Below are 17,004 nucleotides of genomic sequence, written 5' to 3' on the forward strand. Positions count from 1 at the left end.
TGGCCACTTCCTAAAAATAAACGCTTACTTTCTTTGCTGCAAGCTCCTGTTTGTGTCTTATTGGGCTCTGATATGCGCAGGCAAATGGACCTCTTTAGTTCGGTAACAATTTCTTCAGAAAGTTTATCAGAATGGATTTGGCCCAGTAGATTTATTTCAGAAGCCACCTACCTGGGTCAAGAAGGAGAGCTACATAAAACACAGAGTTAAGAAGCAACTCACTTAGATAAGTAGGTAATCTTCCTCAAGTTTCTCAGTAGTTCCTCCAGACGAGCTGTACCAACTAGTTTGAATACACAGTATGTAATGGTTAGTCAATTCTGGAAAGAATGATGGTGACAAATCAAAGGAAAATGCAGCAGTGGAAATTGCATTGCAAAATCATGATAAGAAACAGATTACCCAGAGAAGATTGTGCCACCAAAAACCAGATACCAAAAAAAAAAAAAAAAAAAAAATCTGGTATTGAGGCAGGATAGTGAGAAGCTAGGAAAATTCCCTGGTAAGTGCTGGAAACTGAGAGAGAGAGATAGTTAAACAGCAGTTTGCAGCCACCTAGAAAATCCTATTTTCCCTAAATCAAGAACATTATGCTGAGTAAAATAAGACAGAGAAAGACAAGTACCATACAACTTCACTCCTATGTGGAGTTTAAAGAACAAACTGAACTATCAAGCAAAATAGAGACAGACTCATAGATAGAGGGCAGGCAGACAGCTGTGTGAGGAGAGCGGAGGGATTGAGCAGAAAAGAAGAAGAGAGAGAACTCATAGACACAGCCGACAGTGTGGTGATTTCAATTGGAGGAAGGGAGGAGGAGAGTGGAGGTGGAGGAGGGCATAGAGAGAATAAATGGTGATAGAAAAAATAAGAGTAAATGGTTTATAGTACTTCTCCTCCTCCCCTACCTGAGGGTAAATAGCTCAATTCACTGGGCTCAGGGAGACAGATAGCAGAAATCCAAATTAGTGCCATTTGCCAACCACACCCAAGGACAGATGAAGTTAAGGGAATCTCATTTGGCACATCAGCATAAAGCTGATGAATATTCTATTGAGATCCTTCCCCTAAGACCTCTCCTAAACTCCCAGCCTTTAAAACCCTCAAAAAACAATGGTCCCAGTGCATGCTCTCCCTCCCAGGAGCACACCTGTGCCTTTTCCTCCCCCTACCCCATTTCAGCTCCCGTGGGCACGCATCTCCTAAACTCTAAGGGACCCCATGAGGCTGCAACCAGGTTAACAATAGGCACTGGCAGTTTGTCTGGACAAACTCCTTGAACCTGTCTCCAAGGCACTCTTTTCTCTGACTTTTTAGTGAGCCAAAGTAGCCCGGTGTAGGCTCATTTCCCCATCTAGTCCCTCTCCTGTTATCCCAGGCCCTTCCTTGTTCCAGCTTTAATAAATGTCCTCTAAAATTCACCTGGACTCATACTATGAAACCTTTCCTGCAAGAAATCAAGAACCCACACACTACCAGCCACCCTAGGCAGACCCCCTCAGGGCCAGGCCTCCTTTCCAGTAACAGTATCAACAAAGAACAGTGCAAAATTAAATTTTTAAAATTTGAATTAAATCTGATACTTCTCTTTGGCCATGACCCCAGCCCTTATTTGGGGATAATCCTCATGTCTCCAGCTATCTCAAAAGATATTATGAAACTTTATAAACAAAATTAATTTCACTAAGATAACTAGGTGTAGAAAAATATACTTGACTGGAACTCATGAGATTTGAATATTATTCTAGCTTCCAGTGACAAGTGTGAGTTTGAACAGATAAATTCTCTTTCTGACCAACAATTTTTTCATTTTAAGTTAGAGGGTCTGACAGATTTATACAGTTTCATCTACTGGCAAAATTTTGTCTTCTTACACCACCCAGGTATGTGTGTGTGTGTGTGTGTGTGTGTGTGCGTGTGTGTGTGTGTGTATTGGAGGCCCCGTGCACAAAATTTGTGCATGGGAAGGGGGGCACCTCAGCCCAGCCTGTACCCTCGCACAATCCTGGACCCCTCGGGGGATGTCTGACTGCCGGTTCAGGTCTGTGTGGGATCGGACCTGAACTGGCAGTCAGACATCCCTCTCACAATCTGGGACTGCTGGCTCCTAACTGCTCACCTGCTGGCCTGCCTGATCGCCCCTAACCACTTGCCTGCCTGCCTGATTGCCCCTAACCACTCTGCCTGCTTGCCTGATCACCCCTAACCACCTCTGTCTCTGCCCCTGCCACTGCAGCTTCATCCAGAAGGATGTCCAGAATGACATCTGGAAGGTCGTTTGGCTGTCCGGTCTAATTAGCATATTATGCTCTTATTATTATAGATGAGGTGGAGGTGGGGTGGTATTAATGATTTGGAAATCAGGGTTTTGCAATTCTCAAAAACTGAGGACTCATTTCATGCTAAAGAAACTCACACTTTCTTTGGGAAGAACTGGGATAAAAATTTGACTTGCAGCTGAGAAGACACACAGAGTACTCAACAGAGCACAAGGAGGGGGCAGAATGATACTTATTAAAGGCTTGAATCTTGCTAAGCAGACAGAGGATGGGCCAAAGAAACCCAAAATGGGATGTTGTGTTATTTATTTATTTATATTTTCCTTTTACACTATTATCTGGCTCAAGAAAATACCAGAATGTTCCTTTCCTGGGATCTTGTAATCCCTGAAGTCATGTTGCTGATTGCTCTACTTTAGTCTTGGCAGAAGGTACCATACCCCTGCTCTACATGGTTTACAGTCAAACAAAGCCTTTTGTTTCCCCCACTCAGTTCTGAATAGGGAAGAACAATTGTTTTTTTGTGTTTTGTTTTTAATTTGAAGGAATCATTCTGAGCAGAAGTCAACACCCATCCCAGGCATGTAGAGTCAAGTGTTTTGGCCAGTCAATACATCCATGGACAGGGGAAGGTAACGTTGGGGTCAGGTATTAACCATGGAGAGGCATTCAGATATTTGACCAATTGGATCTGAAAAGACTTATCTGTTGTGAAATACTTAAATATGGGGTCTGTGGAAAGAAGTGTGTAAATGTTTAGGTTGCCACCACTTCAAGTGGTTGCTCACAACACAACTGAGGTGTGGCCGTTGTACCACACAGGTCCTATCTTGCTGATTATTTATGGTAATTACACAGGAGGTGAACACACAGTGCAAGCTGGAAAAATAAAGAGAGATTGTCAGAGTGGAGGGGAGGGGAGGGAAGGAGTGGAAAGAGAAAGGAGTCATGAATAAAAAGGGTGTGGTGGATGTTCTGGTTCTGAAGGTCTGTCAACCATGCAGAAGATATATGACCTTTAAAGCATTAAAATTGCTAGAAATCCCATTTAAGCTTTTGTTCCTAACTATTGCTTTTGAAATGCAGTCCCCTTAAGTATACATCAGAATTGTAAAGAAACTATTTTTCAATTTAATTCAAAAATAAACAAATTTGCCATTTCTCTTATCTGAATCTTTATGTGCTTATCAGAATGTCAAAAAATCATTATAATAGCTGGTATTTCTGACATGGTTATTTATTACTCTGCTATGCTGCTGAGTATTTTTTTCCATAACCATCTGATATTTTAAAAACATACATTTCAAAAAAGTGTTTTGTTTAAAGGATTTCAAAAACTTTTCATTTACAATATCATGATTTTTTTTTTTAAATGAACCTTGGTATGTTTTATATTCTGGTGTGTGTTTTTTTATGATTCATACTGGAATCTATACTTTAGCTTTAGAATGTATTTGGGAAATTTGTTAAGCTGTCTGCGCTTCAGTTTTCTCAGCAGTAAAATGAGATTTGAATACTTTCTGAAGATTGTTGAAAGGACTAAGTGAGATAATGTAGATAGATCATCTAGCACAAACTCTGACAGTGGTAGTTTATTTAATTAGTAAATGTATATTATTATGCTGACAAACACAGTTGAGACTTCAAAATGTTTATTATGTGGATAACAAATGGTCCAAAAGATAATTTATAGATATAAATTTAGAGCTCTTGAGAATTTCATTATTTAAAACTGCATCTATTCACATACTAGTAGCTCCCTGTGGTTAAGAAAGGCTTCCCAGTGTATGTGGGTTAAAAGACGAGTAGGATGAATTAGAGAAGCTATAACTTGACAAGAATAAACAAAGTTGAGATAGGTATTGGATCAGGGAGAGAAAGTGAACACACAAAGATTTTCAAAGGCTCCCAAACTTGGCTGCATATTGGAATATATAGGGAGCTTAAAAACACTTATCCCAGGCCCCACCCCAGAGGTTCTGACTTAATTGGCCTGGGGTGACAAGGGTAGTAGGAATTTTTAAAGCTCTCCAGGTGATTGCAATGTGCAGGCAAGGTTCAGAACTATTTCTCTAGAGCAGTGGTCGGCAAACTCACTAGTCAGCAGAACCAAATATCAACAGTACAACGATTGAAATTTCTTTTGAGAGCCAATTTTTTTAAACTTAAACTATATAGGTAGGTGCACTGTTATTAACTTAACTAGGGTACTCCTAAGGCTTAGGAAGAGCCACACTCAAGGGGCTAAAGGCCGCATGTGGCTCGCTTTGCTGACCACGGCTCTAGAGCAGTGGTTCTCAACCTTGGCTGCACATTAGAATCACCTGGGAATCTTTTTAAAATCCTGATATCTGGGCCTCATCCTCCGGAAATTCTGTTTCTTTGTTACTAATGTTGTGGCCCCACCCCATAACAAAGAAACAGAATTTCCGGAGGATGAGGCCCAGAAATCAGGATTTTAAAAAGATTCCCAGGTGATTCTAATGTGCAGCCAAGGCGGAGAACCACTGCTCTAGAGGCAAGAAATTAGAGAGCTACAGGAAATAGAGAGAAAGAGTAATAAGGAAGGAGTATAGAGAGGCTACGATGGGAGAAGCAGGCAGTTTATAAAATGCTTTGCAGCTTGTGCAATGCTGTTCTATGCTGAGCTATGCCAAGGACTTTAGGCTTTTCTCTGAAAAGAGAATAGTTGCCAGAAAAGTTTGTGCTCTCACAGGCTGCAGGGTTGTGAACCCATTGTAGGGAGCAAGACCAGAGGTAGACGAGGTAGATGAGTGAGTTAGAGATGGCAATTGTCCAGGCTAGAGACGATGGCAGGCTAAACTAGGGCAGTGGCAATGGACTGGAGAAAAGTGGAGTGATTGGAGAAACCTTAAACAGTGGTTCTCAACCTTCCTCATGCCGCGACCCTTTCATACAGTTCCTCATGCTGTGGTGACCCCCAACCATACAATTATTTTCGTTGCTACTTCATAACTGTAATGTTGCTACTGTTATGAATCGTAATGTAAATATCTGATATGCAGAATAATTTCATTGTTACAAATTGAACATAATTAAAGCAGAGTGATTAATCCCAAAAACAATAAGCGATTATATTTGTGTTTTCCGATGGTCTTAGGCGACCCCTGTGAACGGGTCGTTCGACCCACAGGTTGAGAACCGCTGCCTTCAAGGAAGATCTGACAGGAGCTGATCACTGATTAGAAAGCAAGGGTGAGGAAGGAGTTGGCTGCAGGTGCTATTGAGTTAACCCAGAACAAGTAGAGACGTCTGTGAGAAGAGGATACATTTAGTGTCGAAATTCTGACTTGAAGCGCCCATTGGATGTTTAGATGGAGGTGTTGGTAAGCAGTCAGACATGTAGGTGGAGCTAGAAAAAAACAAGGAGGGGTGAGTGTATTGAATACACAAAGCAGGACTCTGTGACTTGGGTCTGACACAAACTTCCTCCCCCTCCCTCATTGCAGCGCCAAGGGTTGGCCCACTCTGGGCCTGAGCTTCAGGGCCTGTCACACAAATAACCTTTAAATTTAGCCTGTAGTACTAATAAAACACTGAGGTAAAGGGGGAAACAAGAGGAGAAATTATTTACAGAGAACTACTTTGTCACCACTCCTTCGATGGAGATGGTAAGACATTGCTAGGACCAGAAAGGCAGAATCAAATAAGAGATGGGCTCTGCATCCTACCTCAGGCGTTGGTTCTTAACAACCATATTTTTTACCTATGTGACCCTGTTTCTTGGTCAAACCTTATTGGACCAAGTGTAGCAACTGCCTCCAGTTGGAACAATCTGATACCCTTCGGGAGTCTGAACTGAAAGGCACATTCATCACACAGCTCTGGAAGGAAAGCCAAAGGATTTCTGCCTCAGAGTTTGCCTTGGTTCCTTCGTTCTTGCTGATAGTTAGACTTTCCTTGGATTCTGCACAATAGACTACACTGATATTTCCAGTATAATGTCCATAAATTCACATTTAAAATTGCAAACATCTTAAATGTCCATCCATTAATATAATGCAGCCAGTAGAAGGTGAGGAAGCTCTTAACTCTTGAATACTGCCATGGAAAGTTTTCCATTAATTGGAAAGAAACACTGAAAGAGCCAATATGGATAGCATTCGTCTATGTGAAGAAAAATTGTCCATGTAGACATGTATAAAATCTGCAATGATGCACAGTCAAATTTTAATAGTAGTTACTTTTGGATTTGAAAGATCTTTTTAGTGTTTGTTTTTTTAAAATTCCTTTCCTCTTAACCTTAGTTTGAATTGATTTTTCTATCTTGTAACTAAAAGAGTCTTCACACAACAGTTGACGGCATGGAGGTACAAAATGTCCTGCAGCTCAATATTCACCACCTCTACAGTGGGAGAAAGAGAGGAGCAGGGCATTAAGTTGAAGGGCAGATGAGGAAGGGTAGTCGGGCTCCAGGTCATGACGGGTCTGATATATATCCAGGTTCACCTCCTTATGAAAAACAACCTCAGGTTCTAGAAATAATTGAGCGAGACTCATTCTTCTTGCCGTACAGGCATCTGTTGATAAAACCTCTAAAGCATCCCAATTTATAAGAGCAAAAGAGACTGTTTTGAATATTTGAAGCATTTTCAACTGAAACGCTTGAACCTAGTCTGGATTTAGTGGTAGTAGGGTTAGTAGAAGAATGTTTGTGCTAACTTGTCCTTAGTAAATGCTTCCAACTGATCAGTATCAACTTCTAAGTCTACAGACGCCTCCATCAATCTTTTCTTTAACATGACATCCAGAAGAAAATGATAGCAAGTCAGCAAAGATATTTAAAACATCTAGCCACTTATAGAATAAAAAAATATGCCATTTAGTTTATATAAACCCCCAGGGAATAAAGAAACGATCTTATTTTTGTTTAAGTATGTCTACCATAATAGACTGCCAATATTTTTTTTTCAAACTGCCAACATTTTTAAATTAAGGATTTCCTCTCATCACTAAAAGGTAACACTCCAACTTGTATACTCAAAATCTGTACACTCATATCTAGATTCATGCAGTTATGAGTAATCCCTCAGTTGTATCAGTTTTAAAATGATTTCATATTTTCAAAGCAGACAATTGTAATTAACTGTGATAGTGATTTTTAGCCTGTTTTTATTGCAAACTGTAGTTTATAAAAACATGCAGATGTTGCCCAGTGGTGTGGCTCAGTGGTTGAGCATTGACCCAGGAACAAGAGATCATGGTTCAATTCCTGGTCACAGCACATGCCTGGGTTGCAAGCTTGATCTCCAGAAGGGGGTGTGCAGGAGGCAGCTGATTGATGTTTCTATCTATCCCTCTCCCTTCCTCTCTCTCTAAAAATCAATAAAAATGTATTTTTCAAAATGCAGATGTTACCACCACACAGGTTAGGGAATAGAACAACACTGGCAACTGGGTAGCCTGCTTCTGTATGCCTTCTACTGTGTATCCTCCTCCCACCCCTCTAGACAAAAATCATTATTATGATACTCACTTCCTTGATTTTGTTATAGTTTCTTTTACCAACCATTGTATGCATCCCTTTTCCTGAATTTTTTGTAAATGTATGTATACTAATATTTTTCTTTTTTAAGTAGAATTTTTAAATATTTGTTTTATTTTTTTATTGATTGATTTCAGAGAGGAAGAGAGAGAAAAAGAGAGACAAACATCAATGATGAGAGAGAATCATTGATTGGCTGCCTCCTGCACAGCCCCCTCTGAGATCAAGCCCCAAACCCAGTCATGTGCCGTGACTGGGAATCAAACAATGACCTCCTGGTTCATAGGTCGACACTCAACCACTGAGTCTAATAGTTTTCTTTTGTATCTTAAATATTTTGCTCAACATTATGATTATGAGGTATATCCATGTTTGTGTGTATCTGTAATTTGTTCATTTTCATTGCTGAGTAATATTCCAGAGTAAGAACATACTATTTTTTTGTTGTTGTTGTTCTACTTTTGATACACAGAAAAGTATAAAGACTCTTTAAGGCCTAACGTAAAATATAACTTAGTGTGAACTTAATAACTGTATCCAAAACTTTATGTAAAACAACAACAAAAGAGCATGATACATTTACCAATAGAAGAGAGGTTTAAATGTTAAGTGTACAAAGCAATTAATATGGTGAAAGTTGAGAGTAATATAAAATTTAGATCAATGAATTTGCTTATTAATAGCAAGTTATACAGAAAATGTGACTGGGAAAACAGTTACTGGCTAAAATGTGATTTCTAAAACTCAGTATCTCTACTGATGTGAGTAGCCAAGAATTCTCTGTACCTATAAAGCTACATCTCATCTTAGTAGAGGGATTTCATAAGATTGATAGCATAAATGGCAATTTAAATTCAAAGTCCAAGTTCTGTTGGTATAAAGATACAAAGTATGAAAAAGGTAAAATAATAATAATAGCATATAGACAAACATAAACACTTTTAATTTATAGGGAAAGAGCCCACTGCTGTATATTTAGGTATCTGGTGAGTCTTACAACCTGGGCCTTAATTCCACTGAAACAGTTGGAAATGGTTGCCACTGAGCTGGCCAATCCCCCTTGCAGAGGATGAATAGAACCATCGCAGCTCTAACTGAGCACAAAGATTTCCAAAACAGGAAACAATCTGCCTGGCACATATCAACACCTGACACAGCAATTTCCTTTTCTGAATGCATGTATTTGTATGAAACTGGGAGCCATTTCTGAACCTGGTGTACTAGCTAGAAAAGCATGCTCTTGAGTAACATTTTCACAGTTTGCTGGCATTGAATGAGAGCAAACATGATGGTGAAGAACTCAGCTTCAACTGGATCCATTTTTTCACCCTCAACGTTTATGACTAATCAAGAAAAATGTTTGCGGTACACTCTATCTTGAATTTCATTGCAAAGGATAAACAGCCACAGGAATTCTGCAGGTTTTTTAAAAATTAAATATATACCGATATTATGAATTGAACTTGATTGTATATTAGGATAGATAATTCAGAACCTCCAAATGGCTAAGCATGAACTATTCTTTTTAGATTAAATTCTTTTTATTCCAACTCTGCAGATAAACACACTAAAGTGAAGGATTTTGTAAAGCTAAGGTGCTCCCCAAGGTGAATGATGGTTAACCAGTACAATCTGTGGCTTATTTTTTTATCTCCTCCATTTCTAAGATACATACTTAACAACTGAGCTTATATTGGGAGGGAAAATATTTTAAATTACTGAAGAGCCTAAATTCAAAATGCCATGTGATAATTTCATAAGCAGTCTAAATCATAGGATTAAATTTTGCTTTAGTTCAAAATTTACCTCAAGGTATTTTACATACACACACACACACACACACACACACACACTCCAGCTAATAGTCATATGTATATTTATAATATTGCTAGTTTTGAGAATTTTTCTTTAATTTTTTCTCATCCTGATTAATCACATAGAATTCATAATTTCAGAGCTTGGTTTATAAGGGATAATTCATTCTGGGCTTTGGTACAAAACTGTATTATCAAAGTACAAAAGCATTCATCAGTAGAAGGATATATTTTCTCTTTCCTTCAGCCTCCAGAAGAAAAAAAAATCACTGTGTACTGAAGAATATGGAGACATTTTCATTTATGTGCCAAAGAGCAGTACATTGACATTTGAGCCTGATTATGCATTACGTTAATGATCTGGAAAAATAGACAAAAATCCAGTTATCTGATAAAACGAAATTAATTTGGATAAAAGTTAGCTAGTTATTTCAAAGCAGGAAAACCACACCATAAGTATTCAATGATTCAGCAAAATAGACAATGAGCTATTCCTGCAGAAAAGCTAGGAGTATGTGCAATTGTTTGTTAGGTTGACTTGCCCTTCTTAAGCAGTGGGCCCGCCTTCCCTTGTCTAGAGGTACAGTCAATGGGGAATTGTCCGTGGGTGTGGGGATGCATTGTATCGCAGGACAGGAAGGTGCTCCTGTCTCCAGGCAGATGCTCACTAAGGTACTGTTAGGAAATCAGTCAATGGAAGGGTTCTTTCAGTGTCACAAAGAGCCGGTAATCTAGCTTGTTGGCTTCCACATCCAGATCCTCCATGGATTTGTCCTGTGATAAAACGCTCAGCCCTCAGTTCAGTAGTCTAAAATAAAGGCACCTTTGCAGCAGGAATGGCACCGGTTTAATTAATCTTCCTAGGGATCTCTGAAATCCCTGGCCGGGTGGCTCAGGGAAAAGTACATAATGAAGGGCCTGCTATTCCAGAGGGAAGCACTAGGCCGCAAAGTCTTGCTGTAATGAAGAGCACATGCCAGAACTGTGATAACTACGGGCTGCAAACCTTCATAAAAAAGGAAGTTGGAAAGGAAGGTAAATTAGCGTAGAAAGTAATACTGAGAGAATATGACCCCCTAATGATCGGCATTAGTTTTGGTCAGTGGAAATGTGAGGATCTGTGAGTACCCGACTAATTGGAAAGCAGGAGTGACTTTTTGTTTGAAGGGCAATACTAGGATTCGTACCATTTATTCAGAACTGGAGGAGTTTATAAATATAACTTTATTTAATCCTTACAACACACTTGAGAGGTAGGAATTATTTTCTCAACATATGAGCAAACGGGGGCACTGTGAGATTCCTTACTTTGCCCAAGGTGACATAGCGTTTAAACCCAGGTGTATTCTGACCCCAAGCCATATTTAGTGGTCACTCAAGGCTACTGCGGGATGCGGTAGTCTGGGTCTTAATACTATTCCAAGAAGAGGACTTGCTTGATAGGCTCTGTACAAAGAAGACAATTCCCTGGAAGCTTTATTCAATGAGATTTTGTCTCTTGGGTTAAGTAGTCAGATGCTGTTCATAAATGAAGAGCTCCAGAGAATTCTAAGAGAAACAGAGTCATTTCAGGGGCTGTGCTCCCTGAAGCAGTTAAGGTCAAGTGCCCTTCACAAATTCTACGCCATGACAAAATATTGGACTCTATATGAACATTCTTAAAGGAGAATATAGTAACTCATTTAATAGCTAAGGCTGTACAAACTACTTAAGAAGAATTAAATTATAATTTCAGATTATATTTGCATTATTGGTATAGTTATTGGAAAAAGATAGGGTTGCTAGTTTGCTGCACAATGAAACAGTTTCCCGTAATGTTCTTTTTTAAAATTGTTGACATTTTTACAGATGTCCTCCATTTCCTCTCCCCCTTTGCTCCCCTCCACACATTTTATGCCTAAGTGTTACTTTAACATATGGGTCTTAAGCTATACTCCCAAAATGAGTAGCTGACATTTCACTGAGTGGCGCTAATTTCACTTAATTTCAGTATTTTTAAAAACTTAAATGTAATAAATTTTACCAAATGACAATTTCTTTGAAAGAAATTCTAAATGTTATATATATATAATATATTTTATATATATTTATATATATATTTATTTATATATATTTATATATATATATTTTTTTTTTTAAAAAAAAACTAGATAGATACTGTAATGCCAAAAACATAAATGTAACACTGAAGAACTTTCTGGCATGAGAAAAATTGCTTTTAAAATTCATTGTTAATTATATTACAGAAGGAACAGATGAGTGCTCTTAAAGTAAAATCACTGATTTTTACCTTAAATAATTAAGAATCAGTATCAGGCAGTGAAAAAAACAGGAGACCTGGGTTTTAGTTCCAACTCTTCCACCTACTAGAAGTTGGACAAATGTTTTGTGTGGCTCAAAGATTCAATATGTCTAAATTTCCTAAGAGCAAGATGAGTAGCTTACAAAACATTTTCTCAGCAAGGGTAGAATCCTTACCATTCGAGTCATTGAAATGTTCACGGGACAAGCTACTCATGGAGTGACTCTATGAGATCCTTAGTGGTTCGGTTGGTACAGAATGATGTAATGTTTTAATAGGCCCCACCTTAGTCCCGTGAAATCACTTTATCAGTTGAGCTCTGTGCTGACAGCTCTGAGGGGAGGACTAAAGTGAACTGTGGATGAAATTCAAAGTGTTTTTATTATGCTTCATGAGGAATTTGGAAAAACCAACATTCCAATGTATTGAGAACAATAACTGTCATTATCTATCCCCACCTATGGCACTAACTATGGCAGGGTCTGGGCTGTGTAAAACATGCTGTTGGGCAGATAAAGGTTACTTAGCAATGATTTTACAATTAGTGAGGGGGGAAGCTCCAGGGATCTTACAGTTCTTACCATCATGCATTTACACAGTGAGTTTCTTTAAGGAAACCTTCTTGAAACTTTTTCCAAATAATGTGGAAAGACTGGCATTTAGCCATGGCTGAAGAATTACCAAAGTTGTCTATGCGGGTGGAGCAAATTGCTTTGCTACAAGGTCAACTGGAATATTCCCTCAGCATAGTAATAGGGTGAAATAAAGCAAATAAACTTCACATTTCTCCTTCTCCCTAGTCATATCTTTCTTTATCTGTATTGCTTTTAAAACCAAAAAGCATATGCAAGGAATAACAGACCATAGACATGCAATTATGCTTGCTTAGCTTTTGCTCGTTTCAATGTTCTCTTTTAAATTAGAAGACAATTTCTCCTGCCTTTAAAGAGTTGGGCAGCTAATTTTTGGAACTATGGTTTGGAAATATAGATCAGGCAATCAGCCTTTATGATTCATAGTCCAAGTATACTGTTTCTTCCCTACCCACCTCTAAGAAATCAGGAAAAATGAAGAACATTTATGCTTTTCATTTCTCTCTGTAGATCATAAACATAGTTCTGTTCAACAAATATTTACCAAAAATTATGCTAGGTACTAGAGGTACAAAGCTTGAAAAATGATTACTGCTCTCAAGGAGCTTATAGTAAAATAGAAATATAATTCCAGTAGTAGTAATAATGATAATGCCTGGCATTTATCACATGATTCCTATGATGCCAAGCAGCACTAAATTTTTTAGACAAATTATCTCATTTAATCATCCCTATAACCCTCTGGAATATGGATCATTATTATCCCTATTTTACAGCTGAGGTAATTGAACATTGGGAGATGTTTAGTAACTTGTCCAAGGTCACACTTGTAATGAATGACAAAACTTGGTTCGAATTTCGGTCTGTCAACTCTAGAACCTCATCCTCTTAATCAGTACCCCAAGCCCTCCGGAGCACATCTAATGAGAAAGGAAATGGAAGGGCCCTGCAGTAAGTAACCTATGGCTCTAGAGATGTCCTGCTAATTCTATGGAAGAGGCAGTGAAAGAAGGTAGATGCAGTCTATAAATTTTAGACCTTCATACCTAATCAGAATAAGCTTTGATCAAAAATTAATATATTCTTTCCCTTCATTTCATTCTCTAACTCAGGTTTTACAGAGCAAGAAAGCACATGGATGCTGTCCCCATAGAACTTAAATCTAACAATACTTACATGCCGAGGCTGACCGGCAGACTCTGAACGACAGATGAATGATTATTTTGACATATGTTTCTGTAAAAGAGAAGCTAAGGGGCTAGTTGGTATCAGGAGCCAAAAAAGACTCGCGTGTCTGTCTCGTTAGCCTTTTATTGTCACAACTAGTGACCCGGTGCACAGATTTGTGCACATTGAAAGGAAATTAATTAGAAGGTGGCTGGTGGGGCGGGACTGAGCGAGACGGTCCAGACACACCCTGGAGCTAACCTCCCTCGGTCCCTCCCCAGCCAACCACACCTGGAGTGGTGCCATGGCTCAAAGGGTGTCTGCAAAGTGAGCAGGGTCCCTCCAACAGGTGGGGTCCCTTGGCCTAGCCTGCAGGGATCAGGCAAAAAGTGGTTCTCTGACATCCCTTGAAGGGTCCGAGAGTGAGACGGCACTCTGAAAAGTTGCTGTCATACAAGGTGTGGAATGCAAATGCAAGTGTGCAGTAAACCAGATTTGGGGCTGACAGTGCCCCAGCAACAACATAACCCATGGCCAAAGGTGGAATCACGTGGCCCCGAGAAGAATCAGGCTCCCTCCTCTCTGGTTTGGGGTGTGTCACCCAAGAATTGCCGCTACCAAGTCATTGCAGCTCGGCAACTTCTGCATTGAGCGTCTTCCTCCTGGTGGTCAGTGCGTGTCATAGCAACCGATTGGACAGTCGGACACTTAGCATATTAGCCTTTTATATATATAGATAGATAGCTTGAACTAAAATTAACCTTTTGATATAATCAGCAGGGTAAGTATCCTTGAGAAAGCACATACTTCTACAAGGTCAGGTCTAAAAGACTAAACAGAGATTTTAGCAAAACACCCGGGGGTTTGGACTTGTTTGGAAAAGTCAAGATAGGGGCTGCCGCCTTCGGCAAGGTCCCTTCAAAGGCTCCTGACCTTTCGGAGAATCCTCCTTACAGACATTCCAACCAAGTCCTGTGCTTCCCCACATCTCCCTCCTTTTTGTTTTGCTGGCTGCAGAAGACAGAGGAGGCAGTGAACTTTCTGCTTTGGAAGGGTGGGGTCCATGGAGCGCGTTTACTGCTTGAGTTCCAATTTTGTAGACTATAAGAAAAACAGAGAATTATAATGACAGCAATGGTTAGTCTAATTAAGAAGACAGGATGTCTTCTAGTAAGGTGTAGGGGACAGGATTATAAAGGGGAATGGGCTGTAGTTACATGCAGGCCTGGGATTTGTAGACATTGTTAGGCGATGAGAGGATGTTGATTCCTGGTAGGTCGGTCTGACCATGTTTATTGGTTTTGCTTCCTGGATTCATAGTTGAGTCACATTCCTAATTATTTTGTATAGGCCTTGAAAATAAAATTTTAAGAAATTAAAATGTTCAACTTAAAGTTAACTAAATCATTTTAGAACAGTGTAACAACTAGAGAGAAGAGATAGATTAGGTTAACACACTTTGAAAAGGTTGCAAGTGGGAATACCATACTACCATATTTTCTATTCATTCCTTCTATGTTTGGAATGTCTTAAAGATTTATTCTTTTATTCTTTTTAAAATATTTTTTTTCAGAGACATAGAAGAATTGAAAAACTGTCAAACCTCAGAAGGATGGCAGGGGAGGGTGGGCATGGTTGGGGGTAGAGATCAACCAAAGAACTTGTATGCATATAAGCATAACCAATGGATGTAGACAATAGGCCTGGGCTGGGGGGTAGGGGCCAGCTGGGAAAGGTCAATGGGGGTAAAAGGGACATATGTAATACTTTCAACAATAAATTGATTGAAAGAGAGGAAGGGAGAGGAAGAGAGAAATAGAAACATCAATGTTGAGAGAGAATCATTGATCAGCTGGGGATGGAGCCCACAACCCAGGCATGTGCCCTGACTGGGAATCGAACCATGACCTCCTGGTTCATAGGGCAAGGCTCAACCACTGAGACACACTGGCTGGGCTATTTATTTATTCTTGATATTTCATATATGAGTTTGCCTATATCTAACATACTACTTGTTTACTCATTATCTATAGTTACATCCTATATCACAGTACCTAAATTCCTTATGCAATCCCTTAAGCCCATATCCTGTGAGCTTCAACTATATATCATAAAATAATAGTTTATTTGCTATCTATGCTTTACAGTTTAGTAAGTTTCACCATTTTTCTTGTATTTGATAGCATAGTTTAATATTCTCAAACAATTTCCACATTACAACATTAGAAAGATAATCACAACTTTTGTAAATGCAAAGATCAACCTTAAGGAAAAAAAATAGTTATAAGAGTAGAGTTTTAATGTTCTCACCATAACAATATCAAAATGATAAATTATGTGAGGTAAAGGCTTTTAACTAACCTTATTGTGGTAAACATTTCACCCTATATATGTGTGTATCAAATCATTGTACACCTAAAAGGTTTTGATCACTCAGTGCCATCAGTGGGTGTGAGCAGTGGCTGGTGGCCCTGATTTCCCCTGAGGACTCTCTACCTCCCCCTGCTCCTGAGGGGCAATTGGGACAGCAGCCACTGCTAGCACCCACTGCTGACACCAGCTGCAGGGACTGGAAGCCATGGTGGGAGAGGCCTGGCGGGGACCCCGAGGATGGGCCAAGACCCGCCCCTATGCCCACTGCAGCTTCACGGCCTACAGTTCTTTTCAAGGTGCACAAATTCATGCACTGGGCCCCTAGTATATGTATATTTGAATTCTCATGAATTAATGATAATTAAAATTCTCATGGATTAATGAGATGAATTCTCACGGATTAACCCAATTTCATATATATATATGAAATATATATATACATATATACATATATACATATATATATATGTATATATATATACTAGAGGCCCAGTGCACAAAAATTTGTGCACTCGGGGGGGGGGGGGGTGTCCCTCAGCCCGGCCTGTGCCCTCTCGCAGTCTGGGACCCCTCGGGAGATAACAACCTGCTGGCTTAGGCCTGCTCCCGGGTGGCAGAGGACAGGCCCAATCCCTAGGTGCAGCCCCTGGTCGGGCTCAGAGCAGGGCCGATTGGGGAGTTGGGGCGCCGCCCCCTGTCATGCACAGAGCAGGGCAGATCCGGAGGTTGCGATGCCACCCTCAGTCACGCTCAGGGTAGGGCCGATTCGGGGGTTGGGGCACCACCCCCTGTCACACTCAAGGCAGGGTCGATGGGGAGGTTGCGGCGCCACCCCCTGTCACGCACAGAGCAGGGCCAATCAGGGGGTTGGGGCGCTGCCCCCTGTCACTCACAGAGCAGGGCCCATCAGGGGGTTGGGGAGCTCCCGCCTGTCACACACAGAGCAGGGCCGATCAGGGGGTTGAGGAGC

The 17,004-nt window shown here is 40.0% G+C and overlaps 1 long non-coding RNA gene across 2 annotated transcripts in view; it reads right to left on the reverse strand.

The window, feature by feature from the left end:
- Nucleotides 1-314, reverse strand: part of LOC118651762 — a 29,461-nt gene extending 29,147 nt beyond the window's left edge. For both annotated transcript variants that reach the window (XR_004966339.1, XR_004966340.1), the window contains exon 1: nt 223-314. This is a non-coding gene — a long non-coding RNA (uncharacterized LOC118651762). The remainder of the gene's footprint in view (nt 1-222) is intronic.
- Nucleotides 315-17,004: the final 16,690 nt, after the last annotated feature.

The sequence above is a fragment of the Myotis myotis genome, unplaced genomic scaffold (genome assembly GCF_014108235.1).
Source record: "Myotis myotis isolate mMyoMyo1 unplaced genomic scaffold, mMyoMyo1.p scaffold_m19_p_3, whole genome shotgun sequence".
Taxonomy (NCBI): domain Eukaryota; kingdom Metazoa; phylum Chordata; class Mammalia; order Chiroptera; family Vespertilionidae; genus Myotis; species Myotis myotis.